We start from the raw sequence: 18175 nt of genomic DNA on the forward strand, positions 1-18175 counted from the left end.
ATTTTTTTCACGAACGTCTGCTACTTGAAAGCATCATTCCAATAAGAATTGACGAGTCGACTGTAAATTCGGCAAACAAAAAAACTAATTTGCATCTTTTGACACTTCCTCTTATTCACTTTCGTTGCTCGCGCTTGGAATCACTATAATGGTTGTCGATTGTGGTTTCGCGGCTACTAAAAAGGGAATGATCAAAAAGATTTAACCATATTCTAATTTAGTTCTATTTAATTGCAAAGTGCAAAAATGTCAATACAGAACCGCAACACGGCGAACTTATTTCGTTTGTTCTTTGCGTTTCAGGCAGTATATAATATTATTCGAAATTCGAGTTAAGCAACTTAATACATTTCGCCAAAAATTAGTTATACACAACGCGTCAATTATACACAATGTTTCATTAGTTCTGCTATAATTGGCAGAACTCGCGAATTTTCCGTTCACTATGCTTACTGTTTATTTTCCTAACACTTTGTAGTTTTTATTTATTTTTTTTCAGCTACTTCACTGCTGACACACTATGAACAACACACTCCGCTCTGATTCGTAACACAACTTGTTCAGCAGAAAGCGAAATTTAAACTATTTCCATTTGTTGGCAACTTTGTCGGCGTGAGCTCCGTTCGAACAGAAAATTTTCAAAATAAAAAACGACCAAGTTCGATGTTCGCTGCCCAGCAACAAGTTCGCTCAAAATCGTACAACACGAAACTGTTTTAACAGACTCTGCCGCAACTAACAGCGACATAACAGTGAACGTGTTTAAACACGTTGATTGTGTTGTCTTGTGTGCCAAATGCAAAGATAAAGACAGGCAGCAGCGTTGAGAAAACCAATATGCAGAGAAATTATCTATGGGATAACAACAACAGTACACCGCAACAGCTTACTGCGCAGTCGCTGTTAATGTTTTCTGTTACCGCGGTGTTAAGCTTCGAGCCATAGCAACGAACAAGTTCGGTTAGCTTCCATCATGTTCGTCATACTATTTTGAGTGCGGTGAAAACGAGATAACGCTATTGTGTTGCTTTTTTCGTTTACAAAATATTGCAGAAAACATAGCCGGCAAAAATTGTACAACAAAAACAACCCCTCTTTTTTATAACTTGCCGGTTCGCTGTCAACTGCGCTGCTAAGAAGCGCATGGAATTGCAGAGAATAAAAATGTATGTACGTTCGTGCGCTATTCCAGCGGCATGAAGCACATGATTCCAATCAGAATTTTCGCTATGGCACTCGCTGCATGCAGATTGTGATGGTTATGTTTATGCATATGTATATGGATGTGTTTACATAAGTGCATAGATATATAAATAAATATGTATTAGCTAGTAAACATAAATGTGAATGTGCATAAAGATGTGCACCGCATAAAGCGTAGTGCTTGTGCGACGACTGCATTTTTCGCTTTTGTTTGCTGCAGCGCTGACTGGCCGAAATTGCTGAGTTGTGATATGAAAAGCGAATTGCATACGTAAGAATGTACATACATGTGTATGTATGTATGTATGCAAACAGTTATTTATTGCATTATAATTAGAGCTAATTTTGATTTGCTGAATAGAATTTCTAATAGGTATTCTATTACATTGCTTTATATACATACATATGTACATATGTAAGTACTTACATAATAATTATACCATTTTTTAATATAATACAGTAATCTAATGATTAAGCACGGCTTATTACAGAATAGAGACAGAACTTTCATTAATTCAAGGATTCAATGACTCTTTTCCACCATGTCAGAATTTTCAAAACCTACTCGGGTTCAAAATATGTATGTTTGAGTAAAATAATAACCGGAAACACACATCGCGGCAGGTCAAAGAATGATTCAGTCAAAATAATGTTCAGGTTTTAAGTTGGCCACCAGAGTCGTCTAGTTACAATAGCTTCATGAAGAAAAGATGGGTGTAGATACTAGCCAAGGACACTTTGGAAAACATCGAGGGGGATTCGAAAGTAAAAGTTATAAAGGGCATTGCACTAAATGTTGAGATGTTTTATTTTAGAGTATTGAACTGAAATCTAATAACTAAAACGAACACCTTTTCAAATCACAGCAGAAACATAACATGCCAATAAATTTTGAATTTTCTCTGTTATAATGTAAACCTAGCGAAGGAAGGAAGGGGAGAGATCGGGGACAATTGCTGCAGTTCCCAGAGTTCTCAGGGCGGGCTCAGTGCTCTGCTACAATGCTTTGCAGATTTTTTCTCCAACAGGCTCTCCGGATCTCGGTTTTCTCTCTATGACTCTGTATATTTTTTATAACAGGTCAATTGAAAATTCCCCGCCTTATTATAGTAAAAAATTATTATTGTTTGTCAAAATTCGTTCCCTTCAAGGTTCATGGGTGATGCATTTATTATAGAGACCCTCCAATTTTTCGATACCATTTTTGTTTTACGATTTGTCCTTTGCTTTAAAACAGACCACAGTTTTGTCGATCACCTTCATTCAACGAAAACTTTTCCCAGTGAGATCTTTTGAGATCTGAGAACAGAAAATAGTCGCTGGCGGCCTTCTTTGGAGAATACGGTGGACGGAGAAGCAATTCAAAGGCCTATTCATGGATTTTTGCCATTATTTTTACTGACCTTTGACACGGTGCATTGACTTGGTGAAATAACACGTTATTTTTCTTCAAATGCGGCCATTTTTCGGCGATTTCGTCCTTCAAATGGTTCAATACCGCCTCGTTATAGTTGCTGTTCTGTTTTTGAAATGAAGAAATTTTCAAAACCTTTTCAAAAAATTATTTCAAGCGCATTCAAAATATCGATGGCCACAACTCTGCCAGCCGACATGTGCAGTCCACTCAGATTACTGTCAATTGGACATCGGAGTGAAATAATGGAGTTCGGGTTTATTACGCTCGAACATCTCCAAGCACTGCTCCGAATCACCAACTCGATGTTGTTGTTGTTGTAACGGATACTTAGTCCTCATTAGGATGGTAAGGATTAGATAAGTTGTCATCGAGGTCATCCAACGGTAGGCTCAGGAAAAGTACTGTTTCGACGGGATTGGACCAAAGGGAGAGAGTTGTTAGATGTGTAGGATACGTCAGGGTCGATTCTGGATAAGTAGGAGTTTAACCTGGTACAACATCCGGTGTGTTTAACGTGAGTACCTGCTAACGACAGCCTTACTCCACGGGCTCAAATCAATATAATGCGTTGATCAGCGCCCTGAGAAGGCTAAGCATTTTCAGTACCAATTGGCAGTGTATAATGGACACACTAACCACCTTGATCGGGTTCGAGGCCCATCTAAAACCTCTGCCGTGCTTTGGGTCCGGCACCCGGTTGCATATATTTTGATTTGTTTTACCACAACCACCACGAATCTCACAAAGGACCAAACTCAATGAGCAGAGTGGAGTTACCTCCAAGGGCTACTACCAGAACAAGTCGCCGGTCAGACCTCGTCGAAGCTACTACCAGTTGAGCTTCCAACTCTGAACTGGTAGCCAGGATCGCCTTTACATCTGCAATGGGATATACGGTTTTCCCTCCGAACCCAAAGTTTGGCTCCATAACGAAGCTGCACTTTCGATTCTCGCGCCAACTCGCCATTCACTAAAAAGGGAGTGGGTGATGTTGTTAATGTAGGTCAGTGCATGTCTGAAATTTGTTGCGTCCTAAGTCTGTTCGGCGTATTGTTTTATGACGTCTTTATGCTCCAAGGATGCAGTTCCACTACAAGCAGGTGACTGTAAGGATGTTTTCTACGAAAGTACACGGACCTCACTGTGCAGGTATTCGATGGGAGACATCACGAGGCATCCCGTTGTAGTCCGCAGTGCATTGTTCTTACATGTCTGTGGCTACCTCGTCCGCATTTCACTACATCCATACGTTCAGATTGGTGCGGCGTAGTTAAGGACCGATTGCCTTGTAAGTTGTCAACAACGTTTCTTTGTCTATTCCCCTTGTGCTGTTGGCTAGCGACTTGAGGATTTTATTGCGGCTCTGTACTTTGGCAATAATAGCGGTTGTGTGAGGAGTGAATGTCACACCTAAAACCTCAGGGTTATTGACAGTCGGAATTTTAACGTCATTAACTGCAATATCAAGCTCAAGTCTGTACTGCTTCGTTCAGTTAGTGATGTGAATTTAGTGGAGAAGAGCGTTAGGTTCCATGCAGTGAGGAAGCGGGAAAGGCCGGAGAAAGCCGTTTACGCAATTCCCACAACAGTCGGTTCTACGTTACCGGAATTTCATCCGGCCAAAGGCTTGAACTAACCTCGATTTGGGTTGATAAGATTTAAAATCATCAACTCGTCGTTGGTTTCGATCAAGAGCGAGCTCATGCGGCACCCACTTTACACAGAACTTTCTCATACCTAATATTCGTGAATGATACAATTGATATCCACGTTCAGTTGATATCTTTAGAGCGTCTTTTCTCTAAAAGCTTTATTATTTATTGGACTGTTTTAATGTTAACAGTCTCTTATGGGTGTCCATTTCGCCACGTCTACACTTAGGCTACCGACATTTGATGGTTGTTTTCCTTGGGGCTATGTGCGGAAACCCGTCATCAAGCCAAATCAAAACAGGTGATCCAAGTAGACTTTTTTCAAAAGTCTGTTTTCGACAGATCACACATGAGTCATGTCAAGCTGTCATGCTATTTTTGTTCAGCATTATTTGGCAATGATCAATGGCGACCATTATCATGCCATGATAACCGACTTTTTGATGCCTTAAATTGAAGCTCGTGATTTCGGCGACATTTGGTTGCAACAAGAAGGCGCCACATCTCACACATCGCATCAATAAATGGATTTATTCGGATTTATTTTTAATAAATGGGATAGTACTGAATTGTTCAGATCGTACCACTTTAGCATAAAGTTGTTATTCACACTGACCGATCAAAGTCAAATCAAAAATAAGTTTAGAAAATAATCAAAATCAAAACTGTATTAGATTCTTTAGTGGATTTCAAATAAGCACACATATTTCTTGAAAACAACATAAATAAAATCACTGTAATATACATACATATTTATAAATTCATCTATTTATATATTCTTATTGTAGATACTCCATCTTCTTTGCAAACACGCTGCTATCCTCATAGAAAGATACGAACATAGAATATGCCTAGACACAGCAAAAGGCATTAAGGTATTAAAAATCATTTCCATTTCAAACATTAACCAGAATTACACATAGCTATACGTAAATATAATATATGCGAGAAGTATTTAATAGGTATGGGAATTGGTAGAGTAGTACACAAATATACATATGAACAAGCATGCTACATACATATGTACATATATTTCCTGACTTTCGTGCAGCCAAGCATAAAAAGCAAAACCTAAAAATTTGCAGTCACTGTCGCTTTTGGTTTTTAACCAAGCTGCGATGGTGTGTGGGGAAAGGCGCGGATCCACATCCACGCCACGCCGCCATTCAGGGTGCAGTGGCGTAAACAGAGTATCGGCTTGTCCGTAAACGTCGGCAGCGCCGAAAGCAGATCGGAAAGAAGTGAAGGAAGTTGGCGCATTGAATGTAGCCACATCGTTTGTTTTTTTTGCAATCCACCACAGCCGTGGAGCTTGTTCTTGCTGCCCCGCCGCCAGCACCGAACAGTCAAACAGTGAGAACAATAAACATAACAACAGCAAGAAGAGCAAGAGGAGCTGCAACGACGTAGTCATGCCTTGATAATGGCATTGGCATTGGGATAACTAAGTACTGACATAAATATGTACATATGTATATACAAGCTTGGTTATATTTCTGATTTTTATACCCCGAACAGAGTATATTAATTTTGACGGGAATTTTGATCCGATTTTTCCATGTCCATGTGACTGCTCATCTGTATTCCCCCAGCGGCCAAGGGGTAGAATTCGCCCGTGCTAAGGTATGCCTGTCTCAGCCTGCAAATCCAACGCAGGATTGCTCTTGCCAACAGGTGCTTCTTCGGACTAAGTAGACAATTGAAAAGTAAAGTCCTCTCTCGACGAACAAAAGCCAAACTCTATAAGTCGCTCATAATTCCCGTCCTGCTATATGGTGCAGAGGCTTGGACGATGACAACAACTGATGAGTCGACGTTGCGAGTTTTCGAAAGAAAGGTTCTGCGAAAGATTTATGGTCCTTTGTGCATTAGCAACGGTGAATATCGCATTCGATGGAAGGATGAGCTGTACGAGATATACGACGACATTGACATAGTTCAGCGAATTAAAAGACAGCGGTTACGCTGGCTAGGTCATGTTGTCCGGATGGACGAAAACACTGCAGCTCTGAAAATATTCGACGCAGTACCCGCCGGGGGAAGCAGAGGAAGAGGAAGACCTCCACTCCGTTGGATGGACCAAGTGGAGAAGGACCTGGCTTCACTTGGAATATCCAATTGGCGCCACGTAGCGAAAAGAAAAACAACTGGCGCGCTGTTGTTAACTCGGCTATAATCGCATAAGCGATGTCTACGCCAGTAAAGAAGAAGAAGAAGGTATGCCTGTCGTAAGAGGCGACTAAAGCTTGCCTCGTAATTTGAGTATTGTCTTGTCAGGAATAGTGCTATAATACTAAGCTCGAACTGGTATTATAGACTTCGCATGAGATTCCTTCTACTGAAAAGACATTTGAAGTTCAAGCCACAAATGTCACCAGTGATTGAGTTTGACGGTTAGCAAAAGTTGCAAGGTCCGACCGAAGACTTAAATCTGGTACGACGGAGAGCACTAAGCCCTTGTAGTTCATCTGCTTATTGGTTTTGACCCTTTGAGGAGATTCTTTGTGGCTGTTGTTTAAACCTAAGCCAAGTAGAATTAGAAAATTCAATTTAATGTGGAGTCGCACTGCGGTCGGGTGCTGGATCCACAGCACGTCAGAGGTTTTAGATCAGCCTCGAACCCGACCAAGGTAAAAACGGCATTGTTTTGATCCAATAGCTTTAAAAAAGCACCGTGCGGTTAGGCCGTCGACGGCAAGTAGTCACGTACATCACAACGATTGTTGTTGATCATCTGCGTATATGCGTATTAAACTCTCAGTTTTTGAGATATCGATCTGAACTTTCGTACGTGTCCTTTGCTTCACAAGAAAGTGCTCCTTTGTCGGAACCGCCGATATCGGACCACTCTTCATAAAATTGGGCATGGATTTTTAACCAAGGCAACGTTCTAACCTCCAAACATATTCTTCAGTTCGGACCTCCATAACATACATATGTACATATATGGTGGCCGTCATACAAACTGACAGATTAAAATCAAGGTAAAAGTCTTTTATAGCCTTTTATGTCTTTCATACCTGTAAAAAAAGCACCTGTGAAGGGTATTATAGTTTCGGCTTGTCTTGTTTTTAATCCTTTTTGCTTTTGTTTTGTTTTTGCAACATTGTGCCGTTCGGTTCTCGTTGTCCTACTCTGAAGCGCTTGCCCCATTGTAAGTGTTTGTATGTGTATATATAAATGTATATGTATGTATGTATGTACATATACACAGACAAATATGTGTGTTTATTTATCAGCCGACTGCAGCAACTTCACTGCCACGGACGAACTCTCCATTTCGACTCGGCATAGTTCAAAACTGTGTCTACTCGTTGCCCAACATAATTACACATACACTTATTTACTTAACGAGTACTATTATGTACTTACATACATAAGTACATACATATATACATATATCTTATGCATGCACTCAGCAGTATGAAAAACCATCATTGCGGCTGCCAATTCGACTCCAACGCTTGAGGATCATAGCAAAGTGAGTCAGTGATGAGAGAGAGTCAAATTGAGCTAAGTGAGACGATGGGAGTGCATAGAATAATACACCACAGCACCACAACCACTACCACACAGTCACTACCAGCGTACTATTCAGTCGGTCGTTATGACTTTAGTATTCTCATTTGACTCGCCTCGGCCTTCTACGCCAATATCCTTTTGTTGGATTTTATTTACACTGTGCTGAAGGGGCCACTAGAATAGCGACGCCAATGTGCTTCAGAGTCAACCAAGCAGCCAGCAATCATCATCAACGGCAACAGACCAAGTAACTCCAGGGCGATGTGCGCGGTGCCTGGGGAGAGATCGGGTTATTGGTTGAGTGGAAATTGGCGCTGAGGCTCGTACGAACAGCCCAACAAACATCTGAGTTGCGAAAATAAACAAGAAAGTAAAATTTCCATAAAAAGAAAAACAATTCAATGGTTGAAAAAAAACACAAAAAAGAAAAAAATTGAAGAAGTGTTGAGGCCGGTATTATCTAGAGCCACAGCGAAGGCTTACATATGTATTGTTTTTTTGATTTGATAACCAACATCATCAAAAGTTGATGTCCCTCTACAAAAAAAGTCAAGATTCTGATAGTTTAGGCAGTACGAGTGTGTTAGATCGCGGCGACCATTCATTTAGAATAGAAATCCATAGAGTGACCCGCTTCTACCGATTTTTCAAGTTCTAGATATTTGTACCTCATTTGTTCTTTAGCAAACAGTTTCCTGAATTGTGTAGAAATCGAGAACATTCAGATATACCTAGTTAAGATTCGAGGGATTCGTGAGAGAAGATTTTGTTCTTGTCTAATTCTGATTTAATTTCCGGACATTAGTATCTTGGAACAATGGCAACAATGAAAGTTCTTTATAGTAGTTCCTCTTTTTCTTTATTGGCGTAGACACCGCTTACTCGGTTATATCCGATTTTACGACAGCGCTCAGTCGTTCTTCGTTTTCGCAGTTTGGCGCCTGCTTCGCTAGGCGGGTACTGCGTCGAATACTATCAGAGCTGGAGTGTTTTCATCCATTCGGACGTCATGACCTAGCCATCGTTGTGCGCTGAGCTTGAGACCCGCCACGAACACCCGAAAAAACACCCCCAATGAAAAGGACACAACAACCTAGCATGGCAGTTCTAGGAGGTTTAAAATGTAAACAGTATACATTAATGAGCTTAGAATACTGAAATGCGAAAATACACACGCAAACTTTCTAAGCTTAGTTATTTGTCCCTCAAATTTATCTTTGTTTACGAGTTCGACAACTTTATAGTCCCGAACTCGATTCAACTCTTTAACGAAATTATGAATTTACCAGAGTTTCTCAATACTACTGGCAAGATTCATTCAATAGATGACGTGAGTTTGAATACTGAAGGAACAGTTTTCTCATTAACTTTCTCGTTAAGCTTTCGATTTAGTTGGATATTTACGGGGTCAGTTGAAAAGGTGGAGCTGTGTATCCTAGAAGCTGAGTGGAAGCCAAAAGCAACTGGTATTAAGTACAATCTCTGCTAAGTAATATGATAAGAAGATGTGTGAAAGCACAGCGGTGTGTGAAGTACGTTCCCTACTACGGAAAGTGATTCGCTCCAAGATGCGTCGTATTTTTATTCGGAATCGCGAACTAGAATGTCTCAAGCTTCTTCGGAGTTCGATGTAATATACTTTCGAGCTACATATATCGAGATTCATACAAAATAATCATGATTCGACGGTTGGTTAAAGTGCACAAGAATCATGAGGTTCCGACCCCACTTCGGCAACACACGTGTACATTTCGAGGATTTGAGGGGTTCCCATCATAGTTCTCGTTGAAAATTTATCCTGAAATACCAAATCTACGAACTTTTTTCGTACATCACCGTATCTTCATTAACTTTACCAACAACAAAATTCAATTTAGAAGAACTTGGGATTCCAACGATTTGAGGCCCGGTTTCAAAATCATCGATGCTCTTTTACACATACAACAATAAAGCTGCTCATAAAATCTGTCAGCTCTAAGTTGGCGGATTTCACCCTAGCTTCGTTGCCATTTGCGGGATTCCATCAAGTCTTATACGATAAACATGACAAAATCTCTGCGAAACTCCTGGAAAAAAGTTCTTTTTTGCACACCTTTTTAGATTGTGAGGTTATGGTGAAAAATATTGCCCCGAGGCAAGGCATAGTGCAAACGAAGAGCCGAGAATAAATACATATGCATTGCATTTAAATAAATATATTCATATAGAAAAGTTATACAACACTACGACAACGTCATAAATAAACATTATCCGCGGCTTGGCCGTCCGGTCTGTTGGGCCACAACGGGTCAGACGTTACTTTGTGCGGCTTATTGTAGCATGTAAATGGTGCTGGATTCCAAGCAACTTCCATGCAACTCTGCAGATATGTATGTATATATGTATGTATATACAATATAAATATAAGTATGTATGAAGGCATATAAATACCAGTAGTTAAGCCTTTGTGCAGCAACATTAAACCCATTACCAGCGCTTGGGGCATAGCATGGTTTAAGAAGGACTAAATGCGGTTTCAAAGAAATGCATTTAATTTGCAGCAACACCAACAGCAACAACAACACCAAAACTTGCCACTACATGGCGGAGCGCACGCGATCTCGTCGAGGACGACCGCAGCAGAAGTGGTACAAAACTAGTACTCCACATTCCCATATTCGAAGACTCGAGTGCAACGAAATTGTGGCATGTCACTAGCATTAATGTGCGCTGTAAAAGCCACTGCCTTGTGTTTGTGGCAGGGCCGGGAAGTGTGGCACAAAGCGAATCACAGCTGGAGGACAGCTGATGTCGCCGTATGACTTAAACGAGAGTATGAGTGCTCGTAAATAATTTTGTTATGAAGCGACCATGTATTGTCTGCACTGACCCACTAATAATAATAAAATGGAGTAATCTCTATGTATGTACATACATATGTGTATAATAAGCGTAAGTATGTTTGTTGGTGCATGACTGGCTGTGGGATACGTACTCACACAATAAAAAGCCAGCTGCCGATGTAAACTCTTTTTCGCTCGCTCTGGCATTCTTCCACTTTTGTGTTTTTTTTTTTTTGTTTTTTTGCATGTACTGTAATGTAATGAGTATTTAATTAATTCCACACTCGTAGTTTGCGTAAATGGTTAGTAGTTGTGCGGGAATTTATAAACACCCGTTTTGGCGAAATAGTTTATCATTCATAATTGCAAGCATATGGAAGCTCTTGGAGCAAAGGAGTGAATGATGATGATTGACGCAGCTTTTCACATTTTCTTTTTATTATATTCGAGAGATTCAAGCAGTAGAACATATGCATATACATATACATACATACTTACATATATGCATATATGTATGTATGTAAGTATATTATACTGAATAGAAAACGACTAAAATGAGATTTGAGACAGCATTTGAAGGTTATATTGAAAGCACTATATAATATTAAAGACAAGACCAGCAGAATTCCTCCGTTTGACCACACTTCAGCTCTCGAGCTGAGTCGTTTACCCTTCCCTCTTAACCTAATGTAAGGTAGTGGGATCTCCAGTATTCTAGCAGCGTAGGCACCGCTTACGCGATTATAGCTGAGTTAAAAACAGCGCGCCAATCGCTTCTTCATTTCGCTACGTGGCGCCAATTAGAGATTCCAAGCGAACCCAAGGCCTTCTCCACATGGTCTTTCCAACAGAGTGGAGGTCTCAGTCTTCCTCTGCTTCCTCGTACTGCGTCGAATACTTTCAGAGCTGGAGTGTTTTCGTCTATTCGGACAACATGACCAAGCCTGCTTAGCCGCTGTGTCTTAATTCGTTGAACTATGTCAATGTCGTCATATATCTCGTACAGCTTATCGTTCCATCGAATGCGATATTCGCCGTTGCCAATGCGCAAAGGACCATAAATCTTTCGCATAACCTTTCTCTCGAAAACTCGCAACGTCGACTCATCAGTTGTTGACATCATCCAAGCCTCTGCACCATATAGCAGGACGGGAATTATGAGCGACTTATAGAGTTTGGCTTTTGTTCGTCGAGAGAGGGTTTTAGATGGGCCTCGCACTTTAGGTGGAAAGGGAGTCCCACTTTTTTGGAACCAATTATGTGTGTGGGGCCTACTTAGTCACACACTTACACTTTGGGGCGCAGTGACGTAGCACCTATTGGCCAAGTCCAGTTATTCTGTGTGGGATTTCCAGGCTGACATTTTTGGTGGTGTTCTGGTTCCAAGATAGACGAAATTATCTACGACTTCGAAGTTATGACTGTCCACACTGACGTGTGAGCCAAGTCGCGAATGCGATGATTGTTTGTTTGATGACAGGAGATATTTCGCCTTGTCCTCGTTCGAAAGCAGACGCACACGCTTCGTTTCCTTATCCAGTCTGGAGAAAGCAGAACTAACGGCGCGGGTGTTGAGGTCAATGATATCAATATCGGCGTACGCCAGCAGCTGTACTCCTGCTCGATTAAGTTCTACAGCTCGAATTATTTTCTCCAGCAGCAGATTGAAGAAGTCGCACGATTGGGAATCGCCTTGTCTGAAACTTCGTTTGGTATCGAACGGCTCTGGAGAGGTCCTTCCCGATCCTGACGGAGCTTTTGGTGTTGCTCAACGTCAATTTACACAGCCGTATTAGTTTTGCGGGAATACCAAATTCAGACATCGCGCCATAAAGACAGCTCCTTTTCGTGCTGTCAAAAATAGCTTTGAAATCGACGAAAAGGTGGTGTGTGTCGATTCTCTTTTCACGGGTACTCATTTCAAATATTCCTATAAATTAAGTAAATACATTATACATGTACGAGTAAATACCGCCATCTAAGATGGTGTTCTAATTACAGTTTCCACTACTACCTGTGTTCAATTCTCTTCTCCTAAGAACATAAAGAACCTCCGAGTTTTTCATGATAAAATATGTTTTCATAAGATCCAGCATCAGTTTGGATCTATATAAGGTGTTAAGGGGTAAAAGGATGAGTTCTATTCTATGATTGAGGATAAGTCGTTGACAAGGAGGCGAAATAAGCTCTTTCTCAGATGAATCGAGGTTGAGAGGGATACTTTTCTATAAGGGCTCTCTGTCAATCTTTTTAGCGCTGATCTCGCTAACTGTGCGCTCAAAGTTAGTCATGGAGTGGATGCTCTTATCGGAAATATTTCATCATCAGACTCGTTTGCGTTCTCGGTTATAGCGGAATCATTGATATATGCAAGGCATACTTATGAGCTAGCAAGAGGAGACACTCTTGCCCCGCTTATATCGGAAGCACATTGACCTCACGTGTGCTTAAGAGGCTTTGGTCGACGACCCACTTCTATGCGACTGCACGAACCTTATGCCATATAGTAGAACGCAAAACGACTTTCTACTGAAGTACTTGTCCTTAGAAAAGTTCACCTGCCACAATCGTAGGAGTTCATACTGGACATTGTCCAATAGGCATTCATATGGTAAGAATAAAAATCTTGTCGGACGCAAGTTTTCAAAGTTGTATGGTCCAGCCTTTACAAAACCGAGGTTGAAACGTCTTAGTAATCCTATCTACGGCGAACCAGGAGACATAGCCGAATCTGACAACAGTGGTTTCAACAGATTTATGATATGCTCAAAGTGCTTTGTCGATTTTTGAGGGTCTTGTGATCAATTATATACATACATATGTAGGACCAGCGGTCTAAGCTTTCCAAGTGAGTTCCCTGTTAGGATTGAATTCCTAACCTAACATAACTAGCCTAGGTAGAGAAAAAATATAATTTTGTACCAAAGTCACACTATTTCACATATTCTCACGATACCCTGAGGTCCGATATTAGAGAAAGTATAATTCGGTGGTCCTGCAGTATCTTTTTAAAAATTAAATTTTTCCTTAATCCGATTTTCCGTAATACATTGATAAGTATGTACATGATCAAATGAATATATGGATGGTAGATGTATGTGTGTATATTTGTAGTGGATTGATATACATATGTATATATGTATATATATATATATTATAAATATTCTGCATACACATGTGTTTCATTATTCACTATATTATTTCAATCATATATAAATATGTATACAATATGTATATAAGTCTTAAGAAAAAAGTAAAAGAGTTAAACATAATAATGAAAATTTCAAGACCAAAAGGAAACATGCTTATGTACATATACGAGTACATATGTATGTATTTAACATTTCAGGCTGACATAATACAGGGTCCGACAAATGAATAATCGCTAAAAAGTTAAAAACAAAGACTTGTTTGCTTAGAAAGGGTGATCCATTTCGATGTTCCCTACTTTTTTAAAGAAAAATCACAGAAACTTCAAATTAATTGAGGTATGTTCATAATCATTCGAAAGAACATTCTTTGGCATTTACTTTTTTTGAAGATTATCTCTTTCCAATATCGGCCGTGGCTACATCTCAGATGGTCCATCTTCGTCCACGTTTCAATTATTCGTTCGAACATTTCGAAATATCGCAAATGACATGCGCGATGTCTTGCTCCAAGACCTGAATCGAAGCCGAATTGTCCACATAGACTTTAGACTTTACATATCCCCACAGGAAAAAGTCTAACGGTGTGATATCAAACGATCTTGGTGGCCAATCGACCACTAAAAAAACGTGAAATTATCTGCTCACCGAAGTGTTCTCTCAATAAATCCTTTGATTGATGTTATGTGTGAGAAGTGGCGCCGTATTGTAGAAACCAAATGTCGCCGAGATCACGAGCTTCAATTTCCGATATCAAAGAAGCTATTATCATGACATGATAACGGCCGCCATTGATGGTTACGTTCTCACCAGCATCATTTTTGAAGAAATATGGATCATCCCAACGGCCCCACACCAAATCGTTGATTTTTTTGAAAGAAATGGCAGCTTTTGAATCTCTTCAGTTTGTTCTTCGTTTCAAAAGTGGCAAGTTTGCTTGTTTACATACCCATTGAAATAGAAACGACACTCCACGGTCTTCGTGTACACTCTCAGCTATATTTTCTTCACAGGAATAAATGCTGGTTTTGAAGATGGATGATGGTGTTGCAGATAGAATAACATGAGAGCTTGACACGACTCACTTTCAGGATTTGAGCCCTATTTTCCCACTTTTGCTTCGACTAGATAGTCTTTGGACATTCGTCGGATCATACTAGCTCTTAACCACCTCGGATTGATTGGTTTTATGTTACGTTCTGACACGTCGGAAATGCACTGTTATAGCACTAACTACAGATTTGAGTTTGCCGTGTCCACGATTCAGTAACCAGTTGCTTAGTTGACTCGCTCGACGTAAACAATATTAAAATAGATTTTTTCGCTTTGAAACCCAAACACTTTTCACATAAAGTTCCCGTTAAGGTACATTCTCTCAGATAAATAAAACACACAATATTTGCAGTAACTTCTGCAACGCCCTGTATTGGCGGCCTCCAATGGCTTTTGCGGCGAACAACTCCGAAACGGCCTGCGCCTTAAACTCACACACACACATGCATACACATTGCCATCGCTTGTTATTTTATTTATATTTTGTGTTTTATAATATTTTCTTCTTTCCTTGCTTGCTCTGTGCCTGTGCGAGCCGACAACGCGAGTGCCTACACACACATAAAGCCTCACCGCACCAACACATATGCTGCTATGAAATGAATGCAGAAAAAAAACTGCAGAGGACGGGTTGCAGATATAAATTAATATAAGTTCACATGCATGTGCATGCGTGTGTGTGTGTTCATTCAAGTATATAGCGCAAAAAGAGAGTTTAGTGAATGTGTGTGTTTGAGTGTGTGTGTGGGTAAGTACGTATGCAGCGGAAACTGGTATTTACACGCACACATACACATATGTACATACATATATACATAGTTGCAAGTATATAATCCCAAAATGTCTGTATATAGGCAGCATGGACGAATGGGTTTCAATGGCGCACAACAACAAACGCTCATGCCTCATAACACGCACACATATATATGTATGTATGTGTAAGTACTTTTTAAAAAGAAGACCGAAGTGAAATCAACAAAAAAGTTAACAAACAAGGCATACCCAATACCTACAGACATGCATACTTGTGCATATGTATGTGTATAAAAAAGAGTTGAAATATAAAAAAGAATGCAGAAAAATTTTAAATAAATAAATTAAAATAAAACCAGTAAGGAAGCGCTAAGTTCGGGTGCAACTGAACATTTTGTACTCTCGCAAGTTGCAGCGACCAAGCCCGGGGAACATTTTCGTTTCAGATTTCAACAATATATCTGAAAGGTTGACTGATATTTTCGGTAAAAAGTACGCAAAAGGAACAGGGGTCCACATACATATTTGGTATCTGGCAGCTTGATTAATTTTGTTCCGTTTTAGGCAATTTTTGGTTAAAGGCTGGCACACTTCAGGAAGTATTAGTGCAAAGTTTTATACGGATACTTTGATTGGTTCCTGATTAGTATACAGGGAAGTGAAAAAATCAGATCGAATTTAAAACTCTGTTATATGGAAAGTAGGCACGGTTGTAGTCCGATTTCACCCATTTCCGCACTGAATTATAAGAACCTCAAGATAATATTACGTACCCAATATTGTCGAAATCGGTCCAGTAAACCCCAAGATATAGGTTTTCACCTAAATGTGGGCGGTGCCATGCCCATCGTCAAAATTTGAGCCAATTTCTGATCAAAAGTCACACGAGCATAGAAAAGGTTATAGCTATCTAAGAAAATATTTTTTCGACTCGGTTTGTCAGTTTAAATGGACCAATTCGGGTGAAATAAACCTTTTATACCTTTGTTCATTGCGTGTAGGTAGTTACTGTAAACGAAAATATATTAATGGTTCTGTACCGTTTTCTCATAGTTAGAGATTGAGATCAAATTTCGCTTATTCTGGTATTGTATGGCGAGATTTTCTAGGAATCCTACAAACTAAAATTGACTAAAAGATCGGTCAAGAAACTGATTAGACTTGAAACTACTCTAAAAGTGGGTTGAGTCATATCTATTACACAATTTTTTTTTTTAAATTACACACATATAGGTCTTAGTCACTACCTAATTTCTTCTCTTTTAAATAATGTGATGTAAAATTTTCTTATAAAGCTCGATTAATCTAGTTTTACTAGTTTGAAATCATACAAGGCTTCCTCCACAGCAAACCATCGGCGTCAAAGCTTAGTAAAGTCGACTGAGTGACTGAATTGTAACATAATATGTGACCTGATCTACGGAAAGGGGGCTTAGGTGTCAAAAAAAAGGAGAACAATTAATGAGATAACGAGAAACTGACGATTATTTTTAACAGCTTTTCCCTGAAAACTAGTTTTCGCACGTTAACGTAGACCGGGTATATATTCTTTCGATTAATAACGGTTTGTGGTCGTTATGTGTAAAATTAACCACTTCAGACTGCGGAATGTTCCGGCATCCGGAAATCAATTCGTCTCGACGTCCAGATTATTTTGATATAAAGTAAAGGAATTGGCGCTTAAGAATCGACGATTAACAGTCATAGATCTTACTGGCATCGTTGGAATATCGGAAGGTCAGAGAAACTCATTATGAAAGATCATTTGGGCCTAAGAAAAGTGAAAGCATGATTGGATCCAAAATCACTAATTTTTTTCGAAAAACAGCGTCGCGTTAACGTCTGTGAAACAATGATTTTCGATTACCTGGATGTATTGAAACGTATTAAAACTGGAAATGAGTCTTGGATCTACCTGTATGCTTGCGACGCGGAAACGGACGTTCAATCGGCCGAATATCGTGGCTAAGGTGAGCCGAAACCGAAGAAACAACTTCAAAGCTGGTCAAAAATGAAGATGATGTTCACAGTTTTCTGCGATTATCGAGGTGTGTTGAACTACGAATTCATTCCGACTGGCCAAACTGTCAACAAGGAATACTATTTGAAAGTTATGCGTCGTTTTCGCGAAACTATTCGTTAAAAGAAACCGGAATTATGGTACGACAAGTCTTGTTTTTGCACCACGGTGCACCGTCGTATACTATACTGATTCTTCGTGAGTTTTTCGCCAAATTTTCAACGAATAACGTGTCGCAACCATTGTATTCGCCTGATATAGCTCGGTGTCACTTCTGGCTATTCAGCAAACTCAAACGACCGATCCGGGGAAACCATTTTGAGTCTATTGAAGACGTTAAATGTGAATCGACACGGGCCTTGAAGACTACTTCGGAAATGGACTTTAACAACGAGTTTTGAGTATTAAAAAAAACGTTGACATAAGTGTATTGGGGCCAAGTGAGATTACTTTGAGGGGGACAACTAAGATTTTGAAGAATAACTTAAGAATTTTAAGACTATGAAAAAAGTCTTACTATTTTTTGCACATAGTAGAAATGAGAAAGGAAGGATATTTAGGTGCACTTTTTATCAAAATCGGCA

At 39.8% G+C, this 18175-nt stretch overlaps 1 protein-coding gene across 1 annotated transcript in view; it reads left to right on the plus strand.

Annotated features, from left to right (window-relative positions):
* Positions 1 to 18175, plus strand: part of LOC126750859 (cecropin-1-like) — a 479399-nt gene that overhangs the window by 183513 nt on the left and 277711 nt on the right. The gene's annotated exons all lie outside the window — the stretch shown is intronic.

Source organism: Bactrocera neohumeralis, chromosome 2 (genome assembly GCF_024586455.1).
Source record: "Bactrocera neohumeralis isolate Rockhampton chromosome 2, APGP_CSIRO_Bneo_wtdbg2-racon-allhic-juicebox.fasta_v2, whole genome shotgun sequence".
Lineage (NCBI taxonomy): Eukaryota > Metazoa > Arthropoda > Insecta > Diptera > Tephritidae > Bactrocera > Bactrocera neohumeralis.